This window comes from Sinocyclocheilus grahami, unplaced genomic scaffold (assembly GCF_001515645.1).
Source record: "Sinocyclocheilus grahami isolate Dianchi unplaced genomic scaffold, SAMN03320097.WGS_v1.1 scaffold334.1, whole genome shotgun sequence".
Lineage (NCBI taxonomy): Eukaryota > Metazoa > Chordata > Actinopteri > Cypriniformes > Cyprinidae > Sinocyclocheilus > Sinocyclocheilus grahami.
The window spans coordinates 868,199-891,963 of record NW_015505513.1 but is presented as its reverse complement, the minus strand read 5'-3'; the positions used below and the strand labels follow the sequence as shown (position 1 = coordinate 891,963).

General features: G+C 36.5%; 1 long non-coding RNA gene across 1 annotated transcript; it reads left to right on the top strand.

The window, feature by feature from the left end:
- The first annotated feature begins 551 nt into the window (after nucleotides 1-551).
- LOC107602744 (uncharacterized) lies at nucleotides 552-23,765 on the top strand. Its single transcript, XR_001611066.1, has 3 exons — nucleotides 552-561; nucleotides 5,340-5,349; nucleotides 23,702-23,765. It is a non-coding gene; the product is annotated as an uncharacterized lncRNA (long non-coding RNA).

Genomic DNA, 23,765 nt, shown 5'->3' with positions numbered 1-23,765 from the left:
AGTTATCAAGCATCTCAGTTGTAATTTAAGAGAAGTGTTGGACTAAATCTTAAGTGTCAGTCTTAGAGTTGATTCACAACACTTTGCTGTGCCACAAACGGGATTTTGGATGACTAAATACACATGGACCAATCACTGAATAGACTTCCTTATTTAAGAATATTCTCAGAAAAATTCACATTGAAGGGTTAAATTCCTAATAGGAGTTTACATTCAACACACATTTGACAATAAAGAATTTTCAAGAGAATACATTATGGTAAGTACACGAATCCTCATCACAACCTTTAATTTAGGGTTGTGCCGGTAGACGATAGTATTGTGTATCGATGATAGTCAGAGATATCGCCTGTTGCTGATTTCTTTGATGACAGCAAGATTATTATTATTATTATTATTATTATTTGTATTATTATTATTATCCATAAAAAATATAGGCGCCTATCTTTAGTGATGCAGCGCGAAGAGCCGCTTCAGAAACTTGCCACGGCGCGGATGGTGAGTAGCCGTGATCAGCTCTGGTGGCCGTGCCGGAGCCATAACGCACCGCAGACGTGTGCAGTGTCAAATAAGGGGTAAGAGATTTATTCATGATACAGTGTAATTAATAATAATAATAATTCGTTGCATTTATATAGCGCTTTTCTAGGCACTCAAAGTGCTTTACATTGTCAGGGGGTATCTCCTCATCCACCACCAGTGTGCAGCATCCACCTGGATGATGCAACGGCAGCCATAGTGCGCCAGAACGCCCACCACACACCAGCTTATTGGTGGAGAGGAGATAGAGTGATGAAGCCAATCAGCAGATATGGGGATTGTTAGGAGGCCATGATGATCAGAAGCCAATGGGCAAATTTGGCCAGGATGCCGAGGTCACACCTCTACTCTTTTCAAAGGACATCCTGGGATTTTTTTTAATGACCACAGAGAGTCAGGACCTCTGTTTAACATCTCATCCGAAGGACGGTGCTTGTTGACAGTATAGTGTCCCCATCACTATACTGGGGCATTAGGACCCACACAGACCACAGGGTGAGCACCCCCTGCTGGCCTCACTAACACCTCTTCCAGCAGCAACCTAGTTTTCCCAGGAGGTCTCCCATCCAGGTACTGACCAGGCTCAACCCTGCTTAGCTTCAGTGGGCAACCAGTCTTGGGCTACAGGGTGATATGGCGGCTGGTAGGTAGCCTCACTGATTATAACGGAAGTGTTTTTAAAGAGCATATAATACTCGCGCTAGACTGAAGTCAGTTATGATGTTCTTTGGTAATGTAAATATTTTTTGCTCGTTTCTGTTTGAATAACTGAGGAAATGTAACTGTTTTATTAAGTCTCCTCAGTGCCATCACAAGCCTCTACTGGCAACTCCTAACCACTTGAGAGACCACTCGAGCTGTCTTAAATAACTGGGAGAGTAAGAGTGATTCTTAGCTTTAAGAAATTTGATAACTTGCTTTTATACTTAAATTTGAAAGTAGGAGTACATTTAATGAATTCTCAGCGCTTAAGACTAAAATGGAACTTTGAGAAGCTTGATAAATACGGGCCCTGGTCCACATTGGTCCGTATTCAGGCTGAGAGCCACTCAGTTATGGAGGTAGTACACTGCAAGTTCGGACATTGGGGAGGTTGTGAGCCACTGCAAATGTTACAAACCAGTTAACCTGATAATCGTGCTGAGCCAGTCGCTAACACATGAGCTATCCTGCTTAACACAGAGACATAGAGCTTTCAATGTTCCTTTTATAGCTTTGGATAGATTAATAAAAAAGATAAAATAAAAAAAAGATGTGTGTGCAAATGACTTGGTGAATGGCAAAGAACAGTATAGCCATTCCTTTCAACAAAAACTATTTGTGTGTGGGTCAATGTATGCACACTATATAGCCACTAAGCTCTTATAATATACATAGATCTAGATGATTTTGCAATAGGGGAAAGCCTGTACACTGGTCAAATTGGGCCAACTCCCCAATTTTTTTTATTTTTAAAAAAGATTCTTATTTCATCAGAATCTCCACTCGGCTCGTAATTCCTCTCACATGATGTAAGCTGCAACCATAAGCATCAACAATTTCCTTGTGATTTCTCTTTGCGAGGTCCATTCATTATTAATATCATTAGAGTAATAGACAGTGAACACAACACACAATTCTCAGTCATACAGAAAACAGCAGAAAAAGTTTGTCTAGAGTCACAGATACAACTGACAACATAGAATATACAGTGCTTGTGTACGTATGTCTTCTTCTCAGACTACTTCTCAGTACCTTTCAACAATTTGAATTAACTGAGCATTCTTTGGGTAAGACTATAAGCCTCCATCCCACATCTTCTGGTCAGTGCATGGAAATCCAATTTATTTCTTTGTTTTCACACCTGGACTCTGTGCTTGGTAAAATGGAACTAATTGCAAACCAGTGATAAATTGAAATGTTACAAATTAATACTTTGATTCACAGCACTTGTCAGATTCCTGTTAACAAGCACACAAGTAAAATGGTACTTTGGCATGCATTGCATTTAATCTGTCCTACCCTGGCACACACGTATGGTCCATTCCATCAATCAGTACTTACAGTCTCCTGTTGTTTTATTCTCACCCTGCTGAACTAATCAACGACATTAATTAAAACAGCCAGCATGTGTCAGTGCGTATTATAAGGTGGCCCTATGTGATGTATAATTATAATATATCATCATTTATAATAATGATGTAATGATGTCTTTCAAGTAAATTTGCATCTTTACACTATAACACAAGCAATTTTGCCAGCTTGGTTTCAATAAAAGCTGCTTTGGACTATCAAAGAAGTTTTGAGTTCTGAAATTTACTGTATGTTTTATAGTACACTGACCTGTCAAAAGATCAAGGAAAATTAGATTTCTCAATTCATGACCACTTTGGTTTTAATACATGGTTTGCATTAAACAACATGGGATATAAAAGGCTTTTAAAACAGTCATTGTATATTGGTTGATTTGAAATATAAAGTTGTTTTTATTTGCAAAAATAATAATTTACCCTTGCAAGAACTAGGCAGGTAAACATTTCGCCACAAATATTACGAAATTTAGTATGGACAGTGGCTATATTCCTAAACAAAATGTGCACTATATTAAAAAGTTCTCTACTAAAATATCAACTGTTTATGAACTCAAATGACAATTCCCCCCCCGTGAGTTATAAGAAAAAACTGCAAAAATCTGCTTCTTAATCAGTATATTTATTAGATGTCCAGATCTCAGATGATATTTAAACTTTAACAAACAAACATTCAGAATGAAACTTTGAAACATAATATTTTTGCTCAAATTATTGCTCACATTTTCATCTCACATGTACAGTATATTCATCGTTTTTTGTGACATCTGTATAACATTTAAATTCCTCCATGGTATCAGGAAAAGAATGAAAAGCAGAATGAAAACAAATTGGAATTTACATGTGTTATAAATATGTATTATAGTAATTATTGTTAGCATTAATAGAGCATACTTTATGTATTATTTGTTCTTGTTTTATGTATTATGTTTGCAGCACTTTGAATATAACAAAGACACATTATAAACAACCTCTTATTATTATTATTATTATTATTATTTGCTGTTTTCAGTACAAAGTATATCCCCCCCCCCCCTTTTTATGTGATGTCTGTGTAATAAGTAACAAAAAACAGGTACACTACTGTAAAGGAAGGACTGCAGTCCTGAGTATAGTATTACTATTTATACATGGCTCTGGATATAGGGTCACAAGACCAAACATTGTACAATTTATACATTTGACAAAGCATAATCAGTAAAGTGTGACCTCTGCCGATCAGTATTCATCAGATCCGTCCCCACTGCGCTGATTGCTTATGATTTATAAGCCTGTGCCAAGGATGCCAGGCTGTGGCCTGACACCACCCTGATCAAATATTCATCCCACTGCTGAGGAGACCGCCCAAGATCCCTGTATCTGTCCCTCCAGTCCAGCTTTTCCTGTTTCTTATTTACCGTAAATGTTTCATGCCCAAATAAAAATTACAGGTCTTGATTTGGTCCAGCAACAGCAGTGGCCCGTAGTGACTGTGGCTTAGCTGGAAGATTGCCATATCCGAGGGTCTGCTAACACAATGTAATTATGTGTGTAAATCGGACTGCATGAAGTGAGGGGAGAAAATCTCGCTTCTAATCGCACGTGGCGAGGGAAAAAAAGGAGCCCAGGGCTATAAACGCTTGTGTCAGTTTTAAACAAAAGAGTCTGTGAAGAAAAGGTAGGCTTGGAAGGGCTTGTCAGTATTAGACCTGACAGCAAAAGCCTCAAAAGTTAGTAAAGATCTGGATGCTGTCCACTGAGTGAGTGTTATACACATTAAAATGAACGTCGTATTACTATGTACAATAATAATACAAAATTGACACCTAAACCCAACCCAGACTCTGCTTTTCTATATTTGTTCGCTGTGAGTTTCATGTATTTACACTCTCATAATTATGAATTAGCGTGTCACATCTTTCATCAGTCAGATTAATTGTCTTGTCTTGAGTAAATAATTTAATTGGCTGACTTGAAGCGCAAGAAAGGAAAATGACAGAGAATGGGGAAGAGACTCAACACATTAATTATTGTGCAGTCACAGTGTTTTAACCATTAGGCTAAATTAATGACTTTTAAAGCTGTGCAAAGGAATCAGAAGATTGGGCAAATAATTTACTATGCATATGGGATTATATGGTGATTATGTTGCACAGATTTTTAGACATAAATGCACTATTAATTAACTTTGTGTCATTGCTGAACTGAAAATCTTGAACTTATACCTGAAAGCAAACTATTATAAATAAATAAATAAATGCTTTAAAATTGTACGTGTATCTTAACAATTTGAATATTTGTATTATCCCTGGCCACAGGTTAATAGCTTATGATAATTTGTAAGCTCCTAGCGAGGTAACGTGATCTGGGCAAGGTTTAACTTTAAATTCATGATACAAGACAATGATTCTTTATAAATGAAACAGGCATTTATTTTTAACTACTCCTATAGATTACATGGATCTAAAACTAATGAAAACACACACATACATACACACACACACACACACACGTACCGTTCTGAAGAATGAGAGTTAACAGAGTTCTGAGGAAATCCCAAAGTTTTAGCAAGATATTCGCTACAGTTCTTTACTTGCAACCTGAGAAAATCACAAAGCAGAGATTTGTCTTATCTTTACTACTTAAGATCAACTCAGCACCGATTTCAGCAGATAGGAGACTTTTGTTTGTTACTTGCGTTTGTGTTGAAAAGAGGAGGGGTTTTCCTCGTTGCCTGAGGGAGTCCCGGAGCTTCGGATTGGTTGCTGAGATGATGTCTGGATGACATCCTTTTGGGAGAGCCCTCGGTGGTGATTGGTTGGTTGCCGGGTTACGGAGGAGCCTCGAAGTTCTTCTGAGAGAGTCTGATTTTGCAAGACTTTGAGTTCTGCAGAGTTACGAAGCTTCAATGGAGTGGTTGAGTTCTGGATGGCCCGATCTCGTGATGGTGAGCGTGTGAGCACAAGTTGGATTGCTATTAACACGGCGAAAAGAAGCGAGCTAAGAGTGAAAGAGCCATCTGGTTTTAAGCCAGTCGAGTTGGTCCATCCCTGAAGCGATTGTTCCAATCAGAGATCAGTTGCAGGGCGGGGCCACGGCCCGTACGTTTGCCTTTTTTGTGCATAAATTATATGCTTTCCTGTATCACATGGGATACATCCTTGCCAGATTGTGTTAATACTTCTATAAAGTTTCTTAATGTGAGTATTGTACATACTTCCCACTTTTCATCCATACCACTGTTCTGCAATTATCACACGCGTTCATTCAACACTAAACTTAAGATATTAATAGCTTTATCTGCTAAAAGGGGTTAAAAACATTGATTAAAGTTGCAAGGTTACATTTTAACACCTCAAGCATATATAAGACATACAACATATTATTTGTGAATATAGTTGCCCTTTTATACGCATAAATGATTGTCTTTTGAACTCATCCAGTGAGTTTTGCGTGTTCCTTTGTCTCTCAAAGAGAAGCGCGCGTTTTTCTGGAATTTAGAGAAAGGGGAGCACAGAGAAAACCCTGAGGTCAAGGAGGTTGTAAAAAGGTCCTGGTCATAGACCTGCTATTCTTCTCATTTGGACGTGGAGATATAAAATTGTCTCTTTTGTTGACGGGATTATTCATTTATGCATTAAATGGTCATGGGTATCACGCATCTGGTTCCTGAATGCCCGTCATACAAAGATAGTTTGTATCCTCTGGGTGAGTTAGGGTCTTAGCACTGCTTTTCTTTGAGTCTCTTGAGAAGATAAGCAAAATGGGACAGGAACTGCTGAGACACTGCACTGACCCTGTATTAGTTTTACGACCGCAGATGGCTGCGGAGAATCTCTTCAGTTTGTTTCTATGGAATGTGGTTGTTTCATGTTTGACTCCATAGTTTAAATGGGTCTGTTCGAAGACAGAAACCCTACATCATTATTGAGGATAATAGAAGCAACAAAAACCAGCAAAAGAGCAAAAAAATGCAAGTGCTATGACAAGTCTCGGTTAGCCCAACACAGTGCATGTAGCAAGTTGTATATACAGTGGGTACGGAAAGTATTCAGACCCCCTTAAATTTTTCACTCTTTGTTATATTGCAGCCATTTGCTAAAATCATTTAAGTTATTTTTTTTCCTCATTAATGTACACACAGCACCCCATATTGACAGAAAAACACAGAATTGTTGACATTTTTGCAGATTTATTAAAAAAGAAAAACTGAAATATCACATGGTCCTAAGTATTCAGATAGAAAAGTTACAAGTTATTTTATTTACTGTACTCTACAAATTTGAACTGCATTTGGTGCTTGGCAAGTGTTCATTTTTGAGAGGGATTACAATTCTCAGACAGAATCTTAGACAAAGGAAACTGATTTTCTGAAAATAATGAATGCACATGATGTGTCTTAGACACAGCTACATTTAAAAACTGCTATTTTAACACAACCATGAATGCAATATAAATGTCCCTTTTTTGTCAACCATCATCTTCTTCCATTTACCTCGTCACATACTTGGCAAGATTTCCTGCTGCCATTAATGACATGTATAGATTACACAATCACAGCAGCACAGAGCCTAGTGAGGAAGGACAGGCAGTGCTAATAGCATTTGAGAGGCAGCACGGAAGGAGAAGAGGAGAGGAGGGTGATTAATATGCTTCTAACTGGGACTCGCAAGGAGGGAGAAAAAGGGGGGGTTGGTGGGGACTTGGTGAAAAAAATCGTATGCAATATGCAAGAAGACAACAACATACCATCAATTCATCATCAATCTCCTGCTAGGACGTACATGTGTATTTATGCTCTGTGATCTGGCCTTCTGGGAAGGGAGATTAGGAGTGTGTATGCATGTGTAAAGAGTATCTGTCTGTCAGAGGTTTGGGAATTTACACCGCTGAGAGATAGGCCAGTCTGATTACCACTCAGCATAAAGATACACGAATATACTCACTTGACAGCCAGAGAAGTGTGACTAACAATAAGTAGAACATTTGTATAGTTGTTTGCATCCCTGACCGATCATTATGATCTAATAATATTCTGTTCATTGAAGAAAAAAAAAATACACAAAAATATGAAGCTGCACAATTGTTTTCAGAATTGATGATAATAAAAATGTTTCCTGAGCAGCAAATCAGCATATTAGAATGATTTACTGATTGTAATGATTGAATGATTTAATGATTTAGATAATGATTTAATATTTACCGTATTTACTGACCCCAAACATTTGTGCACTAACTGCAAAGTTAGGCCATCTCATTGTGTAAACGTCTCTTTGTAAAGATGCATAAAAGCCATACTAAAATATCTGGGCATCCTGTGCATTTCTCAATAATGTACTGCTCTCATCGCTTGCTTCCCTTTGATCTCAATCGCACAATCCACCATGCATCAGAACACTTGAAAGCTTGACCTTGAGCATGTCTGTAGCAATACCACAGAATGCATCATATAATGATCCATTGTATAGTACATTTTTTCTTACCTTGCCACTCTATCAACACACTATTTTGTAGTACAAATGCATTCAATTTAAACTGAAACGCAAAATACCTGCAAGGCAAGCTGTCATTCTGGAAGAGGGAGAGGAAAAATTACTGTACTTTAATTAAAATGAAATAAAAAGTAACAAATAAAATGCAATGATGCAACATAATTTGGTACTTTTATAGGAGTAACAATGCAATGCACTACTTTTAAAAGTTTCCCAATACTGACCTGGGGGGACATGAAAGCATGTGAGTATCATAGGTAGTGATTAACATGTAACGATGCTTTATTTTTTATTTTTTTTGAAGAGTCAGTTCTGTAAAACAACTCTTTCCTCTCACTTATCAGGTAGCTCACTGCAAAGGTCAGTCTAATTAGCTTGTAGCACTAGTTCAAAAGAGCAGTTCAATTCCTCAATTAAGCCTGAATGCAAGGTGAAGAAAGGAAATGTAGCCTTCGTACTGGCCATAGACAATATAAAGTTGTTTTCTCAGGCTAATCTGATTCTCGCAGAATCTCTTGAAGTCTTCAAAGTTATGATCAGGGTTGGATATGCTAGTGCATGATCAGCATGAAAAGGGTGCTGAGGGAATTTCTCATTCAGAGTGAAATTCAGTAAAAATAGATCATAGGCTAGAGGTAATGGGAGAGTTATGTAACAGTGTTGGCATCATGGTATGCACTGGCTAATGAATTGTATGATTACTTCACGCCAGACTTTAGTGTTAGATTTATGCTAGTATACGAAGGCTACATTTCTGGGTTACTTGTCAACCATCTTGCAAGAATGACAGTTATCTGGGGCAAGAATTTGCAGAATATATACAACATTGTTAATAAATAATTACAATGAAAAATACTAACATCAAATATTAAATAGATGCATTTTGACAATTTAGTTGAATAATTGAATAAGGGTTGACAAATCAAATAACAGAATCCCAGTCAAAGTACAGGCTGAAAGATTATTCTATGTATTATTTAAAGGGTGATTATGATGCATGGAAGAATACTTACGCACACACGTATATATAAAAATATATAAAAATCATGGACCAGATGGAAAACATACAAAACAGCACATTGCAGTACCTTTGCTTCATGTGTAATACATGATCCCTAATTAGGATCCTACACAGAGTAATAGGAATTCTGAGTGTGTGTGTTATCGTTCATGAGTTTATAAATATATCCATGTTAAGAAGACCTCGCCTGACACACTGTATTAGTGCGATTGCAGCACTGTTTGAAAACCGAATGCATTCACACATCAACACAATGCTATAACAGTGGAATTAATAATAATATGCAGTGGAAGAACCTCATCATCAGTTTAACCTTTGCAGAGAGGACAGCATCATTTAGAAACCACTTTCCCCTTCATTAGAGTAATTTCAAACTCATAATAAGCACTCTGGCAGTTTGGCTTCTTTCGCATCAGCCCAGACATGCATGATTCTCCTTGGCCTCAGTGTTGAAGGAGGGTGTTTCTTCTGTTTCTGCAGTTTTCTGATGAGTTAACCTATCCCGGTGTGTGTACAGTATGTGGGTGTGTGTTTAATTTAGGGTCAGTACGCAGCTTCTGTTGCTTTTGTTCTACTGTACATAAACACCTGGAAGATCATCAATGATCTTATCCAGATTAGAAAACAATGCTCATATTTGCACTCTGAAAACTAAAGTAGTGAATATTTCAATATGATAAAAGTGAATGGCACCATATGAAGAAAAAGTGGCCCATACGACTTACATAATAATCCAAGTTTTCTAAAGCAAAACAAAAAGGCAAAGTGTGACAAACTGATCATATTTTAGCTTGTTTTTTACTAAAACATCTTGACTTCCACTTTATATCTCCTCTACATGTTCATGAGAGCTGTAGCGACACTGGGTTTGAATCACTCGAGTTGGAATATTTCAGTCTGTCCAAAAAATATCTCAGATTCTTGAGTTTAACATCTCTGACTTTAGAATTAGATCACCCAAAAATGATAATTGCATCATCTTAAACATGTATGCTTGACGGGTGAGAACCAATTAGCTTTTGAGCTTCAGCAGGAGTCATTGAGGTTTGTTCTTACACATTTTCTGTTTGATATATTTGATGTGATCTATGTATGCTAATTGACCAATATTTATATGTGAATAAATGCCTAAATTGAATCTGTTCACCTCTTTAGAATAGCCTGATTACGTTTACAGTGTCTTCATCTATTCTTTGAAGCTTTTTGAAGCTTGAAGTTAAATACTCGTTTGTTTTTGAGTGAAACATTCCTTAAACTATTGCATGGCAACAAATGGATGTTGATCATTCCCTCACAAACCACTAGGAAAAATGAGAAGCATTTTCTTTAACAAGAATGAGATTCTACATAAAACAGCTCATTCTACTGCATATTTAAAGCATAACATCTCTCATTTTCAAATATTTGCATATGCAACAACACAAGGCTTCATTTCATTATGGGACTTTCAAATTAAATTAAATTCTTGATGGAGTCCTGCTGGTGGATTACATCCCTTATATCCGGGCTCATGCATTCTCTGTCATCAAATATCTAAGCAGTGTTTTATTAACTATGCATGGGAGGAACTTTAAATTGCTCTGAAATATAATTTTCTGCTTCACTTACTGCCGGCCAGCCAAGATTGTGGCTGCATGAAGATTCACCAGCAAGATTTCACAAAAGCTGTTATGCTGATGGTAATTTTTCCATCAAGGTGGGCGGTAGGGTTGATGGATGAATGGACGGACGGATGGATGAATAAACCAGCAAGAGAGAACATGAATGAATTAAAATGAAAGCTGTTCAATTTCTATGTAAGTGAACCTGCCTACCATTAATATGATGACAGTGTGCGTCATGAAGGTGAATTATGAATAAGCTAATTTATGTAAATGCGTTTATTGGTCTAAGTACCGGTGGAGCAGTGGTTTATGTAATGTCTGCTGTGACTTTATAACATGTTGACAGAAGTAGAGCATGTCAGCACTTGGGGAGTTAATCCTGAATTTTTCAGCTTTATATCTCTCTGAGAATGCTAATGATTTGTGTTGCTTTCCCTCAACTAGTCCCCCGAGGCTTCTCATACAGATAAATGAACACACGCACACACACGTAAACACACACACTATTTGTTCGCATGAGACTTCAGTCTACACTCAACTACAGAAGCTCATATTGACAGCTAAAGATGTGTGTGTGGTGGCAGTCATCAAACATTAGCTGTTAGCTGTCTGCTAAGTAAATAGACACTCTTCAGAGAGTCCCATCAATCATGTCTTAAGGTGTTGCTTTTGCATGACAGTTTCTCTTTGTGTGTGTGTGTTTACGTGTGTGTTCTGAGGCTTCACAAATAACAGCTTGGACTGTGTAGATCACTTGCTTCACAGGCATTCTGAGTTTAACACCAACTCAACCATCACAATCTCATTTGCTCAATGACTTCTTGTGATTACTTTATGCATCCATACACTCCTGATTTGGTTTGCTGCATGCAGTTATCAATACCCCATAAAATCAGAATTTGTGGCATGTAGTCCAGTGTATATACTTGTCACACCCCTAGACTGTTTTTGTTGTGTTTTCATCCCTCATGTGCTCCGTGACCTAGGTTTCCCTCATATTTGATTGTGTCATTTGGTTCAGGTGTGTCTTGTTAATTGTCCTCGTCATCCCATGTATTTAAGCCCAAGTCTGTGCAGTCTGTGTTTGTCCGGTCTACTACATCCCAACATGTCCTCCTGCCTGTTCTGTCCTGGATTTATTTTTTAAAGGATTTAAAAAAAACTATTTGCATTAATCTTCATCTTCTTTGTGCGATTCTCATCATAGCGTGACAATACTAACCATTATCCTATTATTATTATGTTATTATCCTAACCATTTATATATTTAAAATGTACTGTCTTTGTTCCAGATGAACTGACACAAATATTGATCAGTCATGTTGCACTACACAGATTTGCATCCAATCAAATGCAAGTAGCATGTCATGGCCTATTGATGATTAAAGGAAAGGACAAAAGGTCTTTTGATGTTCCTTTTCCTTATGTTCCACCAAAAGTTTCTGTCCCAGTAACAAAAATTTCAACACAATAAATAAAACTTGATCATATTAAGCACATTAAGCACACACATAGGTTCCTTAAAACGGGTGGTTCACCCAAAAACTAAAATTGTCATCACCCATTTACTCACCCTCATGTCTTTTCCAAGCCTATTTTCCAAGACTGTTCATCTTCAAAACACAAATTAAGATAATGAAACTTGAGATATTTCTAAAAGAAACTACTGAGTTTTATAAAGGGACAAATCGTACGATGAACTGTTAGTTTTTTTGTTTTTTTTTACCACCATCAGTAACAGTAAGGTCAAACATACTTGGTTGACTTGAAAACCAGTGAGGCTCTGTTGACCAACTGTGATGTGCTCTATGTATTAGTATTGATCAATGTTCATTTTGCAAATAAAAGCCTAAATTAAATCTGTTCATCATGTAAGGCAGCCATGTCTCTTCAGAAGCCTTGATTTAAACTGTTCAATTCATATGGATCTCTTGATGAACTTTGAAGTGTAAAATTTTGATTACATGGACTTTCAACAGAGGGACAGAAATCTCTCAGGTTTCAATAAAAATATATTCTTCTGAAGATGAATAGAAATCTTGTGGGTTTAAAATGAGGGTGATTAATTGATGTTTAATTTTTTTGTGTGAACTATCCTTTTAAGTTCTACCACCTTTGAGGACAACACCTTATATGATCGATATTTTTCAATAGAAATTGAAAAAAGTTTCAAATGATTATTTAGTTGTAATATATCAAAGGAACCATTAAAATATACAACAAATACTTGTTATATTATAAATATATATATATATAAATGAAAAAAGCATGTCAAACATTCAAGGCTCCGCACTGCACTAACATTCACTGATAGACTAATGCAGGCAACAGGTTGTGGAAGCACATTAGTTTCGCCTGACTGCTGCTTGAATGAAATGGCTCCATTTGGTTTCTTATAAACAAACCAATAAGTATTGGGCAAGCTGCTAATTGTGAGTTTCTTGATGTCTAAGAACCACAGTAAAAAAAATTAAAACAGGAGACGTGGAGATTATACACTGAGGCATATGGTTAGCCATCATGTACATAAAGAACAATTTAAAAATGTCAACACAAAAAGATCAAACACAAGAACATATCCTTTACTTATCACAATGAAGTAGACTAATGTCTTTTAATTGTTTTTTTTTTCCAGTAAATATTAACATACATTGTGCAGTTAATTGATATGCATAAGTAAATAGCTTTTTTTTAGATCCAGTTCAGACTCAAACCTTGGTCACCATGAGCATGGCAGTGCCACTACACTGATGCATTGACCATAGACCTTAATACACAGGTAAAATGCATTGTTTTCCAAATCACTTTTATGTTCGTCTCATGAGAGAGCATATTTTTTCCTTGTCACCATGGGTGACTAAGGTACAGATATTAATATGGTGAAATTAACATTACACTGCAGTGTGGCTGCTCTGAAAATCTGTACTTGAAGCCCTTAGCTTGATCAAGTGTTAAAGCTTTTTGTAAGAATGTAAAATGGACAGTCAGATTTCATTAAGTTCTATGATGAATGGCTTTGAGACTTAAAGGGATAGTTCACCCAAAAATGAAAATTCTATCATCTAGCAAGGAGATTGGTAAAATAATCCATGTGACATCAGGGGTTCAACTGTAATTTTACGAAGCTACGAGAATACTTTTTGTACGCAAAGAAAACAAATATAACGACTTTATTCAACAATTTGTCTCCGCGTCACCCTGGTGGCATTTTGAAGAGTATCCACTGAACGTAAACAATAAATAGAAGCCCCTCAGTAAATAATTGAATAAAGTCGTTATTTTTGTTTTCTTTGCATACAAGGTGTATATGGGAGGGTCAGAGAGCTCTCAAAATTCATCAAAAATATCTTAATTTGTGTTCCAAAGATGAACGGAGGTCTTACGGGTTTGGAACAACATGAGTGTGAGTAAGTAATGACAGCATTTTCATTTTTGGGTGAACTAACCCTTTAAGTCCTCGCTCTCCCTCCAAAGCATGACACTGGTAACTAAAGTCCTGCAGCTCCAATTTGTTCAAAACTTGGCCAAATGGTTCAGAGAGACTGTGGACCACAGTTTGGAGAGAGTTGAGCCAGTAGCCTAATGGAAAAAAGGCAGAAGCAATCACGAGAACTGACAAACAAGTACTCTTAGCAGCGCCTCTATATGTAATGTGCAGAGGAGACTAACCAAACTAAAGACAAGGTCTCTGAAACGAGAGAGTGGGGTGTAAATGGAAAAAGTTCAAAGGTCGATAGCACAGCATAAAATCACTCCTTGTAATCGCTGGCAGTGGTGGACAGGATGGGTGCTGATGTGCAGAGATATTTGTGAGTGTGTGTGTGCGCGTGTTTGTTTGAGTCCATTGCTGGTCATAATAAAGGTCCCAACATGGACAGTATCCAGAATCACACACACACACCGAGATTGGCCATCAGGGCAGTGGGAGAAAGCCAACTCACTTACTGAGGACTCAAGAGAGAAGTGATTTTATCGACCACCGTCACCATGCCACTTTTTCTTTTCTTTCTCTTTTTCAGGTCAAATTGTGACTGCTTTGTGTGTGTGTGAGAGAGAGGGGAGAGAGCCGAAGAGAGACTGAAATAAAGGAATATGAGTGATAGAAAGAAACAAGCTCAGCCAAAGCTTTATTAAAATGTAAAGCACTGTAAAACACTGCTGTGCTCCAGTAAAATAATACTGATGAATCCTCAATCAATTGTTCACAATTCACAATTCAGGTTGAGTCATTCGGACAGTTCACTCACGCACTGGATCGTTTGCAAGGAGAGCAGAAACAAAAAAGAGCCCTGGATGAGAAGGATATTTACGAACAATCCATTGTTGGAAACAAAAAAGCAAATGTCCATGCAAATTATATCGTTTGTCAAAGACGAAGAAGCCCTTTATTGTGCATGCAGCTTTTGACCAACTCTGTGCCAAAGGTAAAGACCATAGGCAGAGCATCTGTGAGGCTGCTGGCCACATACAGCTTGGAAATTAACAGGGGTTTTGGGCAAAAATGCCCCTGCACAATTAAACTAAATTCAATACGGCTGTCGCAAATAAAATGAAAATGAATGAAAAGTGTTGAATGCGCCATCAAATCTGCTAATGCTGCGTCATATTTCTTTTTACACATTTTTGCAGCCTTGTGAATTATAACTAATCACACACGATTCCTTTGAGTTTATGAATGCAATAGCCAATAAGAGGTGTTCAGATGAGTCATTGATGAAACGCTGTTTTGTTCAGTGTGAACAAAACTGACAGAATTATACACTCTCGCAAATTCTCTCATCATAAACAACAAAGTGCAGATATATGTACAATGTAAGATTTAAAAGATGTAAAATTATGGTGGTTTGTCTACATACAGAAATGTAGAATGACATATGTTGTCCTATATCAAGAGTGGCATTGCCATATATGTTACCTATAAGGCAACAAATCCTTTTCACATACATACATTCTCTGGGAAAATGAAGATATAAGTTTATGGGTTTGTTAGTGTTTTACATCAAGGATGATTCTGTCTTTCTAACTTCCCTGGTGAATGTTAGCCTTTGGACACTATGGCACTAAATACAGCTGTTGTCATCATGTTTGTAGTGCTGCTATAAAATACAGGAACAAATGACCATACATTCTCTTAGGAGAAAAGAGTGACTGAGATTGCACAAGAGACCTTTTTTATCTAAACACTATTGCAGTATTCAGAGGCAAGACCCAGTGTTCACCAAACATTAATTTGGAGAGTCAACAGCTAACACTTCTAAAGCAGTGTTTTCACTACTTATGACAAATAATGATATGACAGAATTTATAGACTGGATTCATTCATTTCCAGTGGAGAGTTTCATGGGGGCTGTGTGGAGTTATGACCAGTTATGAGTGTGAAGTAAAAACTATCACTACTTTTTGTCAAACCTTACCAAAATCACCTGCTGCTACTGTAGAATGAGCATCAGCACCCAATCCAGTTGCATATGCAAAATACCATTTCCTCCAAAGGTACCATTCCTCATTGGCTCAATCAAATCCTGAGGGTATGACACCCTCACACTTTAAAGATCACAGATCACAAGATTAGGGCCGTTATTTTAGATTCTGAGAAGATGAGGATGCTGAGCTAGAAGTCTTCTAAGGACCCCTAAGTTTGTGCCAGGCTGCGGCCTTGTCTTTCCATTCACCAAATATTCTCGGATTCCAGCTGGTTCTCTCAGGCTCTTTAGTCTCTTGGCTCTTCTCTCATCACCTTCCCGATTTCTGGTTGCTAAGTCCCAGGGTCGGGGCAGCCATGCCTGGCAGGCCTCAGCTACAGCCAGGTCTTCACTTTCCATCTGGGAGAAAACTCTCCCGATCACCACCAGAAGAACTGGTGCACAACTCCAGCACCATCGAACTGCTGAACCATCAAGACTTTCATCCAAAACTGCATCCGGACACTCGTTCAACGGCCAAGAAAATGCAAGTATCATACATTTAACTAAATGAAACTCAGTTTCACTCAGGTGGTTAACAGACTCATTTTTCATAGCTGCATTCTCTGGTATCTCTAATGGTTTCATTCATCCACTTTAACTCCCCTTTGTATGTATGTGTGAAGGTATGTTTGTTAATTTGTTTGTTTACACTAGTTATGTGTTAGTGTTTAGTTGATAAAACTTTTGTGCACAAATTACATGAGTTTCTAATTATGTCATTGCTTGTAAATCAATTTCCCTTTAACAATTCTGATCTTGTTACATGCTCTAATGCATTAATACTGTAAGAAAGTTATTTTCTGTGGCCATAAAAATATAATTTCTTAGAGTTGATACGAAATTACACTGAATGTTCACTGCACAAACATTTTAGTTGATGGTAATATGAATTCAGTAGCACAGTTACTACTGGCAGCTGATATAAATAATTGCAATATAATCATAATTAATTGTTAATTAAAAAATCATTTACATACATTTCCCTTTTGAGCTAATTTGCTACAGATAATAAACAGAAGATAATAAACAGAATCAAGTTTTCTAATTAGCTTACATGCTCAGGCTGCAGTCAGATACTTTTTTTTTTTTTTTTTGGTCATAGGCAACTTATGTTGAAGATATACTTTACTGTCAACGTTATTGCCTAAGCGGTAAATAAAATAAAAAAATGTTTTAAAACGTGGGCTATATAAAATTTTAATAACAAACATCATATTGTTTTGCATATGCTCCTGTCACTTACAGTTGAAGTCCTTCTCTGATTGTATTATTTTTTGCAAGGTTGCAACGTTACTTTGCAATATTTTAAATACTTTTGGGTATTTTGCATGGTCTGTTATTGGGGTGTCACACGGGTGGGAGTTTTAACTCCTATTCACTGTAAATAAAAAAATAATTTATCTGATGCAGAAAGACATATAGACCGGGGGAATCCCCCCCACAATAATATTAATTGTAAAAAAAAATGTGTTAATGCGCGATAAAATAATTGTTGGCATTAATTAATTAATGTGTTAATGCAATAATAACGCGTTAACTTGCCCAGCCCTAATATATCACAATATAGTTATATATATAATCACAATATAGTAATTTTTGCTTTAAATAAAGTGTTTATGATATAAAAAAATTTGATACCTAGAAATTTCATAATTCTTGTCACCAGTGTCAACATCACAAAAAATAATACTAACCTAAATTAAAAAATAAAACAAAACTCAAGCTCACTGAAGACAAGTAAACAGTAAGCGATTAAATAAGAATAAGAAACTAATAAACAATAACAAGCAATAAAAACTAGAATTGAACAAATAAATAATAAATGCTGCATAATTGTATAAAGTAATAAAATGTATAAAAAAACACTGCATATTCTTCACTGTGTAAATAAAATCTATATATGTCTTCTTATTAAAGTGATTTAGTCAAGTGCAGTTTTTTTCTCTCTCTCTTTTGTTGTTTGATCAACATGAATGACAGACAGCAGGAATATTAGGCTGCTGTCACTTTAAGAGCTGACCGGATGTTACATATGTTTTCTTTCTCAGCTGTTTGTTTTCACTTAAGACCTAAACTACTGTGTTTATGAGGATACTTGCAAAGACGGGAATTTTGACACATACAAGTGTGTGTATTTAACCATTCAAGGCCTATAAAGTGGAAAAAAGAGCTCAGTTCAATAATCTCGCACTCTAGGAGTACTGTCTTATATAGCAAAATGAGTTTTCTTTCGTTTAGATGAATCACTCATTTTTAAACCTGCGATAGGCTAGACAAAAATCTACTGGTATATTCCCCACCCCTGGGTCTATATAATAATATTCTTAACATACCAATTAACAAATGGGTTTTACCAAAGCAACCTAATAAAGTGACAAAATGACTGATACTTGTCACCAGTGTCAACATCACAAAAAATAATACTAACCTAAATTAAAAAATAAAACAAAACTCAAGCTCACTGAAGACAAGTAAACAGTAAGCGATTAAATAAGAATAAGAAACTAATAAACAATAACAAGCAATAAAAACTAGAATTGAACAAATAAATAATAAATGCTGCATAATTGTATAAAGTAATAAAATGTATAAAAAAACACTGCATATTCTTCACTGTGTAAATAAAATCTATATATGTCTTCTTATTAAAGTGATTTAGTCAAGTGCAGTTTTTTTCTCTCTCTCTTTTGTTGTTTGATCAACATGAATGACAGACAGCAGGAATATTAGGCTGCTGTCACTTTAAGAGCTGACCGGATGTTACATATGTTTTCTTTCTCAGCTGTTTGTTTTCACTTAAGACCTAAACTACTGTGTTTATGAGGATACTTGCAAAGACGGGAATTTTGACACATACAAGTGTGTGTATTTAACCATTCAAGGCCTATAAAGTGGAAAAAAGAGCTCAGTTCAATAATCTCGCACTCTAGGAGTACTGTCTTATATAGCAAAATGAGTTTTCTTTCGTTTAGATGAATCACTCATTTTTAAACCTGCGATAGGCTAGACAAAAATCTACTGGTATATTCCCCACCCCTGGGTCTATATAATAATATTCTTAACATACCAATTAACAAATGGGTTTTACCAAAGCAACCTAATAAAGTGACAAAATGACTGATACATTCTGGTGGGTAAAGCCAGCATTTTTTTTTTTTTTTGGACCATGTTGCTATGACTCTCTTCTGTACTTCTATTTCCTGTACTCTACTCCATCTCTATGTCTCCTTTGGCGACAAACTGAAATAAAATATGTTTCAGTTGAAGTACTTAAAAAACGGAAATAAAAGCAAATTGAATAAAAGCAAAAAAAAAAACTACAAATATAAAAAATAAAAGCTAATTCAATAGTATATAAATAATACTAAACACTGAATGCACTGAATGGTCATTTTGAAATTGCAGAATAGACGGCCATCACGTATATGCTAAAACAATTATTACTGTGATATAATGATACTCTCCAGACACATTGCACTTTTACTGGTGTCCTTAGTCACCCTTTAGTCATCTGGCCTGTTTTCCCCTCCGAAAACTCTATCATAAAACACAGAAAACTATACCAGAATTGAAAAAAGGGCACCTTCTGTCAAGGCCTATTCCATTTAATTCAAGCTTGATGTCATTCTGTTCCATTTCCTTTCAGCTTCCATTGCATTCTAATTCAATTATTTTTCATTCTGTTTATCAGAAAGAGGTTCTCTTTCTGTTTGCTAGACTCTGTTCAGACGGGGTTGTGAGAAATGCATTAGTGTTTATGTTTTTCTCATGCCAAGAGAGATCTTCATTTCAGCCTTGGCGACAAACTGAAATAAAATATGTTTCAGTTGAAGTACTTAAAAAACGGAAATAAAAGCAAATTGAATAAAAGCTAAAAAAAAAACTACAAATATAAAAAATAAAAGCTAATTCAATAGTATATAAATAATACTAAACACTGAATGCACTGAATGGTCATTTTGAAATTGCAGAATAGACAGCCATCACGTATATGCTAAAACAATTATTACTGTGATATAATGATACTCTCCAGACACATTGCACTTTTACTGGTGTCCTTAGTCACCCTTTAGTCATCTGGCCTGTTTTCCCCTCCGAAAACTCTATCATAAAACACAGAAAACTATACCAGAATTGAAAAAAGGGCACCTTCTGTCAAGGCCTATTCCATTTAATTCAAGCTTGATGTCATTCTGTTCCATTTCCTTTCAGCTTCCATTGCATTCTAATTCAATTATTTTTCATTCTGTTTATCAGAAAGAGGTTCTCTTTCTGTTTGCTAGACTCTGTTCAGACGGGGTTGTGAGAAATGCATTAGTGTTTATGTTTTTCTCATGCCAAGAGAGATCTTCATTTCAGTTGTCGGGTCTTATAGTGGATCTGAAAGCACTGTGTGTGTTAAGCCCATGTTTTATCCTTGATATCTCAAATAAATATGACATCTTACTGTTGCTCCAATTTAGGTAGGCCATAATCTCACAGGAGACTCCTGCTTCCTGTGTAAATGACAACAACAAATTCTCATCAGAACTGTGCATGGAAGAGAGAAGCATATCTAGTCTCTCATATCTGCTGGCTTTTATCTCAAGAGCAGTTGTGTAGCGGGAGGTGAAAGACACTCTGCTGCTAGTTCAATTAGCACTTGTGCTGGAAGTCACAAAGAGCTGTGAATTAGAGTTTGAATGCAGGATGAAAAGACTCCAATCTCTGAAGGTCATACAGAATGTTCTAGATGCAGAAGAAAAAAAAAGATTTCCCAAAAGAAATCAAATTCACAAAAAGGAGGATGTGGCTTGAAGGAATAGTAATTTTATTTTATTATTATTTATTTATTTAATGTATTTATTTATTTTTATTTGCATATTCTTTTGTGCTCTTTGTATGCTTTCCCTTTTATTATTACTCTAAAGCAATTGTGATAAATGTGTAAATGATTAGAAAAACTACATTTCCAGTGTTGAGTGTATGATTAACCGAGTAGTTATCAGTTTTAGGGCCAATTAAAAATATACCATGTTCATTTGATTGAATGACAAATGACAGAGTTTTGTTTGGACAAATGGTACATAAATATTTGTGATTTTTGTAAAACCAATAATGAAGCTACAATTGCTTTTTTTAATATTTTAAAGTATTGGTTGGTTGCGTGAGCTATTATTAAAACATTTGACAGTTTTGTGCACAGTGCGCATGATTTGTAATTTGTATGAAATGTACAATCTGTTTAGGACAATTACAAAGTGTTAGGATCACTGTGTTAACTTGTGTTAACACTGTGTCTTGAGAACTGAGACTGAGAGTTTGGAGAAATGTTTCAAATCGATTGAGAAAAACTGTAAGCACATAAATATGTAAATGTATTTGTAGTGTACTTAGCATGAAATAAATGTATTTCAGATACATTTTAGTATATACATTTTTCACTAGAGCATATAGTTTCCATTATTTATTTATTTTTTCAGTTTTAATTTTAGTTATTTTAGTACATCAAGATGCTAATAAGGACCTAAATGAAAATACTAAATGTTGACTTGGCAACTAGCTAAAATAATATATGTTTAATATAAGTTTATTTCATTTAGGTAACTAAAATTATTTTATGGTTTCAGTTTTAGTTAATTATAATAACATCTTAGGGTTATGTATTTAACCCGGTTCCCTGAGGTGGGAACGAGACACTGTGCCATGGTGGTGACACTATGGGAACCTATGACATCCACATGGAGCACTTGTGCCTATAAAATTTCGCCTGCATTATCATGTCATCAAGACGGGCAGGCAACTCCATGCGCCTAGACCCGAAGTTGAGTACTAAGCATCAACATCCTCAGAGATGCACCCTGTGTGACCTGTGAAATGGCTAGAAAGCCAGTGACCACAGGTGCTAGGGAAAACCCCCAAAGCTTCCATACTCTTAAGTAATACTTACCTTTGATAAATGGAAGCAATCAAATCTGCTTCCATCCCTGTACATCTATCTACTATCTCGGCAATTGTTGCTATTATCACCGTGAGTTCACCTCCCACACTGGAGGTGGCTACAGATGATAAGGTGGGATGCCTGCAATCAAACCCACTTACAGTACATTCTATCAACTCGCCCATTCCTTGCGAACCTTCAGGAAGTGTGCCAACATAGTTGTTTACACCAACACCTCTGAGCTTGATACACTGGAAAAGTGCACTTTGTGTCGACCTCAAATTATTTAAATTTTTTTTATTTAATGACCCTGCTCCCTCAACCTCTCTTTTGTAAAGACCTCCCTGAGGTCTTGTCTCTTCTTTCTGGCACATTGCATCCCGGCAGACATGCATACTTCTGGCCCTGTCTCCAGGAACTAATTTCTGGTGATTGGTTGGAAGGCTTGGAAGAAGAAGGCTTATGCGGCAAGTGGACTATATCTTCAGAAAGCTGCGGACTATGTCCTTGCCTCTCCATCACGTCTCAACAGCAGTTCTGAAGAGGCCAGAGGGTAAGATCAGGGCAATATGGAGAATGCTCTTCTCTTTCTCCTTTATCCCCAATATATGGAACCACAGATGTCTCTCTGTTTCCACCATTGCCACCATTGAGTGGCTAATGGCAGCAGCCATCTTTTTAGTGGCCTGGAGATCTAAATCTTTGGTCAGTGACAGCCTCAGGACCCTGGTCCAGGTCTATAAGCAGGTTAGCCTGATAGTGTGAAGGGTATCATCAGCCTGACCCTCCGCCTCATAAGCCTTGCCCACAAGCTGTGAGGTGGTCTACCAGAGCCTTCAGTGAGGACGCCTCATCCTAGTGTATCCCTGATCGCACAGTCTATCAACTTTTGAATAATTGTAATGCTATGAAGTCAGAATGAAAGCCGAACATGGGTTGCTCCACGACTTTGACACCTCAGTGTGAAGAGCTGGGAGGAACAAATTTACGCATAGGGATTTTAGGCACATGCCTATGCTCGCACATCCAGGGGGGCTCAATTACAATGAGGAGAAAGAAATTACGGTAACACTTTATTTCGATAGTCCACTTTAGACATTCTATTAACAGTAAGTAACTTTGCAACTACATGTCAACTAGCAGTTAGTAGAGTATTAGTAGACTGTCTGCTTAATGTCTTCTAACACTTTCTTTGTCAACTTATTCTACTAACCCTAAACATCCCCTAACAGTCTACTCTGAGAGTTAGTAGACATGTAGTTGCAAATTAATGAGAATTAGTTGACATGTAGTTGACATGTAGTTACAAAGTTACTTGTAGTTAATAGAATGTCTAAAGTGGACTATCGAAATAAATTGTAACCGAAATTACTATTTCTTTTATGGGGTAACAGCAAAAGAAACAAAACTCAAAAAGATATTTACCAAGCAAACAAATATAACAAATAATAGGATAAAAATGACAAATGATTGCAATGTTTTCCAGACAAAATTATGTTTTAACCCTTTGACTGGTGAGTTTAAAATATTCTAGCGGTCTATAAATGATCTTGATCGTGATCTGTAACGTGAGATGGGCGTAGCCATGTTTGTTCACATCGCAGTTCAGAGTCCTGTCAGTCGGATTTACAGCATGTGAATTCATCAGTTTCTCCCGAAATACATGTAAGTAAGT